The following is a 6,608-nucleotide window of genomic DNA, read 5'->3' as shown; positions in this document are numbered from 1 at the left end:
ACAGAATGAAATTGCAAATACGGTTACTTAGTCAAACATTATAACTTAATTTATACCATTCAATTAGTGATATATGAAGAAGAAAGCTCAAACCTGAATAAACCCTACCATATAACGCAAATATAATAAGTTTAATATGGTGGCTCTAAGTTTAAGTTTCATGTTTAACAAATAAATAAGGTTGCTATGTGTCAATGGTAATTGAGATCTGAAATATATTCTCGAAGACAACAGATTTTTACTTCTATTATAAAGCTATTCATGATAGTGTGATCACAACAAAAATGTAGATAAACAATTCATGAAAATCATAAAAAAAAACAAATATAATTGATGTTGGTAAATTACCATTGCTGACGGAGAATTGCTGCTCATGTCGGCAACCAAAAATATTTAGATAAATAAGAGACTTTGGGACCAGTGTATACCTAAAATCAGTTCCAAAAAACATTATTCCACACCTCCAAGAAAACAATAATTGGATTTAAATTGGAAGTTAAACAACTCACACACTCAAACATTCATATAAATGCTTGAAGTTTACAATGAAAAGGGATGTCTACTCAAAAAGTAAAGCATCATATGGTCTGCATTTAATACTATGGATGTATCTATCTAATGAATAACATATACATCATACAGATGAAAACAGTAAAAACTTACATATATTCATCTCAAGCGTTTCCACGCTTGAATCTGTCGATTGTTTGCTTTATCAATCTGGGAATAACCATTCATTGAACATAAAAGACGAAGTTACAAAACAGATACTATATGAGATTTAAAAGAAACAGAACCCTATACCTCAATATGAACTCGTAAGGAAATTAGTATTTTCGTGTAGTAAGTGTTCCATATATGCATCATGCTGAAAGGGAATAAAAGTGATGAGAAAAAAGATGACTATAAAAATCAATCTATCATCACATAAGAGAAGTATATTTTTGATCATCATACCACTATCATGAAGGTTTTCAGTAGTTAGGTCCTTATCTTCATGTAGTAAGTGTTCCATGTAAGCAACATCTGAAATGTAATAGAAGTGATAAAAAAATGATGACCATAAATATTAATCTATCCTCACATAACATAAGTAAAATTTTGGAATGAAAAGGGATGTCTACTCAAAAAGTAAAGAATCATATGCTGTGCATTTACTACTATGGATGTATCTATCTAATCAAGATCATACCCATCATACAAATCAAAACAGTAAAAACTTACATATATTCATCTCCCGCGTTTCGAAGCTTGAATCCGTCGATTGTTTGCTTTATGAATCTGGGAATAATAGTTGTATGAACAGCAAACACGAAGTTAGAAATCAGATAGTATATGCGACTTAAACCAAACGGAAGCCTATACCTCAATATGAACTTGTAAAGATATAAATACAACAAAGGTTTGTATCTATACAATAAACATCAAGAATTGGATTTTTGAAAGATAAGACAAATAAAATATTCTAATCTATAACATCAAATTACTAATCCACAAAACAATAATATGAGCCACACATTTCAATCAAAAGAAAACCTTGAATTTGTTTACCAAGACTTAATTGTTACATTATCAAACCTTTACTTTGTTTACCAAGACTTAACTGTTACAGCATGTTCATGTAATTACCACGAAATTGATGCCCTATTATGATTCTTCACAAATTGAATAACTGAAAAAACATAACTTAAACCTAATTTCAGAAACCTAATTTCAGAAGGTGTGAAAGGTTGTCCAACAATATTCAAATTCAAATCAGAAAACGAAAGTTACTCGTGGCCCCATTTCAATCAAAAAATTTGATGCATCACAGAAGCCAAATAGGAACCAAAAGAACCCTAAACAAAACAAACAAAGAAGTTCAACTACCTACTATAAATTTAGAAAATGAGTACCTATTGTTTCAAAAATTAGGGTTTTCAATAACATAACGAAATTAGAATAACAGACGAAAACATAATAAAGGATGAAGAATACATGGTTAATCAAAACGGGATAAACTCAATTCCGATTGAGAAGAGGGTGAATCAAATCAGGATAAACTCAAAACGGGTTGAACACATGGTTAATCAAAATGGATAACTGATTCATATGCACGTCTTGGAAAACCCTAATTCATAAACAAAGCATACACATTACAGATGAAAAAACACGAATACAAAAGGGGCAGATCTGGCGTTCTTATTTGTGATGAAGATGTTGAAATAATGAGGCGGAAGAGAAAAATCCAGTAGATTAAGATGTTGAAATAAAGAGGCGGAAGACCAGTAGATGATTGCGGTGGAAGATGAATTGGAGATTAGAGAGAATGAGAAAGAAAGCGGTAGAACGTAAATTGAAGAGCAAGGAGAATAAAGGAAAATGGTTTGGCGCTCTTCAAGAATTATCTGGCCAAAGAGAGTGTCCACATCACCCAATTGATTGGCCAAGAATAGGGCCATGTGGCAAAGATGAATTATTTTAGTATAGTAGATAGATGGCAAGGATGATGACAATAATACCAATTTAATCTTTTTTTTATATATATATATTCTATAAAGTCTAGAAGATGGGTAAGCGTCTTATCTATGAAATTAAGGCATCTACACAGACGAAATTAACTTCAAATTGCATAAATGTGTATTTTACACTAATTAATTAATACGAAGTTATCGACACCGTAGGTAAACAGAGATCGAAACAAATAAGTTCAAGTGTGATCGAAACAAAATCGAGAAGATTGGAAATCAAAATACTAAGATGTAAACAGATTCGGATATGCACCAATCTACATAATAGGAGTCCAAAAGCGCACGTATGTACCTGTAATTCACAATTGCGTTCATGACCGTAATTGTCAATCACCTTACATCAGTGCCCTAATTATCCTCCCGTCATTCATCTCGATGACTTATCCAAATTGTAAGGTAGGAAAAGAGATAATAAAGGAATCATAGTCACATGTTAAGTCTCTAAGAAAGAACGAGATAGTAACTAAAGTAGATGCATTAATTTCGTGAGGATACATATTACTGATGTAGAAAACCTATTGAAGAATGTGTGGTAGCAAGGTCCACATGACGCATACTCGTGTTCGTTCGATGACATAATCACTTCAATCATGTCATCCACCATGTTTCGAGTCATTCATTTGATGAATTCGATAATGAAATCACAATGATGATGGAATAACCACTCGATACAATCAAGATACATTTAATGGCTCTACGATTTTTTTTTATAAACAAGATAAGCAGCAAAACTATTTACTTTAAATAACATTTGGATCTAATCGAAAACCACATTTTATCGAATTTAACAACTAACCATGTGTCAATTTTTCTATAACTGGAAAAATTTATATTTAAGAAGCGAAATAACTTAGATAACCTAGGTATCATAACAAGGTACTAGAGAGCTCATGGAAATTTTGTAAACTGATATGGAACCAGAAGCGGAGACAAAAACCAACGCACAACAAATACAAAGATAGACCTTAAAACATTTGCGGAATATACCAAAACACATACCTTGAATCAAAATTGAAAACTAAAATTAACACTGAGAATGAGACTAATAACGACACAAAACTGATGCGAATATTTCTTCTAATAGATACAACAAATATAGAAATATAATCAGATACTCAATGTGATCATCAAAGGTCTGGTAGCGATTGACAAGGGAAACACCTCCAGCGGATAGACCCAAGACGGCAAAATGAAGAGTAGGATGATTCATCAAAAGGTTAAATCCTAACCCAACGTCTACCCATTAACTCACATGTTTAATTTTTAAGGTTTATGTTTTCTACAAGAAAGAGCCTTTGCTCTGATACCATAATTGTAACACCCCAACCCCGCTAGGGCTGACGTGTCACTCTTACATATATCAAAACTAAAAACCAATCCATAATATTAAATAAAAGATCTTAATTACATTTTATTACGTTACTGAAATAAAGAATCTTGGTCAGCAACTTCCTAACGCTCCTCACTGAAATCCCATATTATCCCAGATTACCTGTAAAACAAATAAGACAAACACAAAAAGAAAAATACGGCTGAGCCAAAAGTTGCTCAGTAACGGAGAAATCAACAGTACAAGTAAAGTCATATCAGCGGAAGCAAAACACAACAGAACAGAACTGAACTGAGACTGAACTGAAACGGTCATTGACACGATTACTGAAAACAAATGGAGGCACAAGACTGATGCAAAAACTGATGCACGAACCGATCTGAAATTGTAACGGAAACTGATACGGAAACAAAAGGTAGATGTATACATAACTGTTACCGAACCCAACACAAACCGATGTAGAATCTAGAAACTGATACATCGTTGACCATGATGTCAAAAGCATTTTATCTTATATAAACGGACTTATTTTAAAACATCATTTAAATAATCTAGTATGCATACAACAATAAAAATTTCTAACCTATTGTTTGTAAATGAAACATTTGAACAAATAAAAATAAAAAACTAATAACTATAGAATAGTTTAAACAACGTTTAATAATGCTATTATTTTTAAAACAAGATACTTGGCAAAGCTATTTTCTTATATTGAACGTTTGAACTTCATCAAAATAAAATAGGTTATCATATTCATAGCAAATCATAATTGGACAAAAAGAACTAATTTTCTAACTTTGAAAAGTTATATTATAAAAAAAATAGAATAATTTAAATGATCTGGATTTCCGAATGAAACACTTTCGAGCATTCCGTAAAACGACATGGGAAACAGAAACAAAACAATTAGCTAAGCCATAAATACCATTTAAATCCCATGATCTCTAAAAGAAAAGAATTGTCGAACTATTATCTTTAAATACACGTTTAGACTCAACTTCATATCTTTAACTAATCAATATTCATAAGTTTATTATTTAATCAAAATAACTATTTTTATAACGAAATTACTTAAACCGATTGACAGAATCGACACGAAATAAAGACAGACCAAATGGCAAGAATAGAACAGACATTGAATCAAATACTTAATACATATATCGACAGATACAAACTAAACGTATAACACCGGATCTAAATCTTAATCAAGACTGATACTAAGACGAAACTGATACAAACCAGTACAGATACTGAGTCAAAATAGACATAACTAATACAAAACAGAATCGGACACTGAACATAGTCAGAAGCATACTTAACCCAATACTGATCGGAAACATAACCATATGCGTACATATATCAGAACAGATACTGAACATAATCGGAAGCATAACCCCATACATGATCGAAGGCATAATCAGATCCGTACAAAACAAATAAAACATATCAAAACAGATACTAAACATATTCGCATACAGAAACATATACTAACTTGCACGACATATATATCAACAAACTAAGTCGTGTAACATGGAAGCACCCAAAGCCATAAACAGAACAGACTGGTACACAGCTAGCTAGTCCATGCACCTATGAGATGGTGAGTGTGGCGTTCACCCATTATTCCATCTCCAGACAAACAAACTCAGACTCAGAGCTAAGATCGATCTATACACCTCTACTGGCCAAGGTGCTACACAAGCACAAGCTAGAGACGCCGTGAACTTTGATTACGCACTGTCACGATAAGTGCCATTCGTTGACGCCCAAACGACAAGCCAGACATGCTTCGGTGACAGAGTACAAATACTAAGGCCTTATAAATAGTTCACAGGAGACTGAAAATAATACTAACAGGAACATGCGGCCATGATACAAGTCTGAGGTATGGCATGCTACAACACACTAATAAACAAACACACAAAGAAATACAAGCCGACTCCTATAAGGTATCACATATCAAACGAATATAGGTATTAAATCATGAAAAGAACACTTCAAGACAGAGACAAAAATCCGTACTACGAAGTAACAGACATAGAAAATATAATGATAGCAAGACCAAAGAAACCGTATCAACAAGTAACAAAAAATAAAAGTATACTATGATGAAAGAAAAACAGAATCCGTACCTCGGTTTAGCGTTCAGAGTAAAGTTCCACAATCGAGTTGTCCTTAAACTTAAGCAACCCTAAATCCCGTATTTTCACGATTAGTTTTATTATAATCTATTTAATTTAGTAGATTTCATAGATTTTCCCGGCGATCACGAACATGAGTTACCCGACATAATTTATGAACAAATGTTTTCACGATTAACTACAATTTTCATAAGCCCTTAAAGAAATTCGTACAAAATATAATTTTTTAACCTTTCTTTAAGGTCATTTGCAAACTTACGTATAGGTTTTTAGAATATTAATCATAGATTTAGATGTTTAGTAAAAACAGAGATTTATAATATCTACTACATAAATAAATATCATGGGTTTCTTTACAAGTTCATACGTAGGATATTTTACAAATACAACTCAATATTGATTATTATTATTATTATTATTATTATTATTATTATTATTATTATTATTTTTTTTACTAAATGCTTAATTAGACATAAGGCTAGTTAAAAGTGTTTGTTCTATTTCCATTTTAACCTCTACTTAAACATTTACACACACCTATGTATAAACATACACACACACACAAACAAACTCACACCAGATCACACACATGGGACACACCCTACACATATTCATTTACACTACACA

The 6,608-nt window shown here is 32.0% G+C and overlaps 1 long non-coding RNA gene across 1 annotated transcript; it reads right to left on the bottom strand.

The window, feature by feature from the left end:
* Positions 1 to 965: 965 nt before the first annotated feature.
* LOC110882916 lies at positions 966 to 2,278 on the bottom strand. Its single transcript, XR_002560295.2, has 3 exons — positions 1,978 to 2,278; positions 1,225 to 1,281; positions 966 to 1,026 (listed from the first exon to the last, which is right to left on the bottom strand). It is a non-coding gene; the product is annotated as an uncharacterized LOC110882916 (long non-coding RNA).
* Between the last annotated feature and the right edge of the window lie 4,330 nt (positions 2,279 to 6,608).

This window comes from Helianthus annuus, chromosome 10, assembly GCF_002127325.2.
Source record: "Helianthus annuus cultivar XRQ/B chromosome 10, HanXRQr2.0-SUNRISE, whole genome shotgun sequence".
NCBI classification, from domain to species: domain Eukaryota; kingdom Viridiplantae; phylum Streptophyta; class Magnoliopsida; order Asterales; family Asteraceae; genus Helianthus; species Helianthus annuus.
This window is presented reverse-complemented; position numbering and strand designations above follow the sequence as displayed.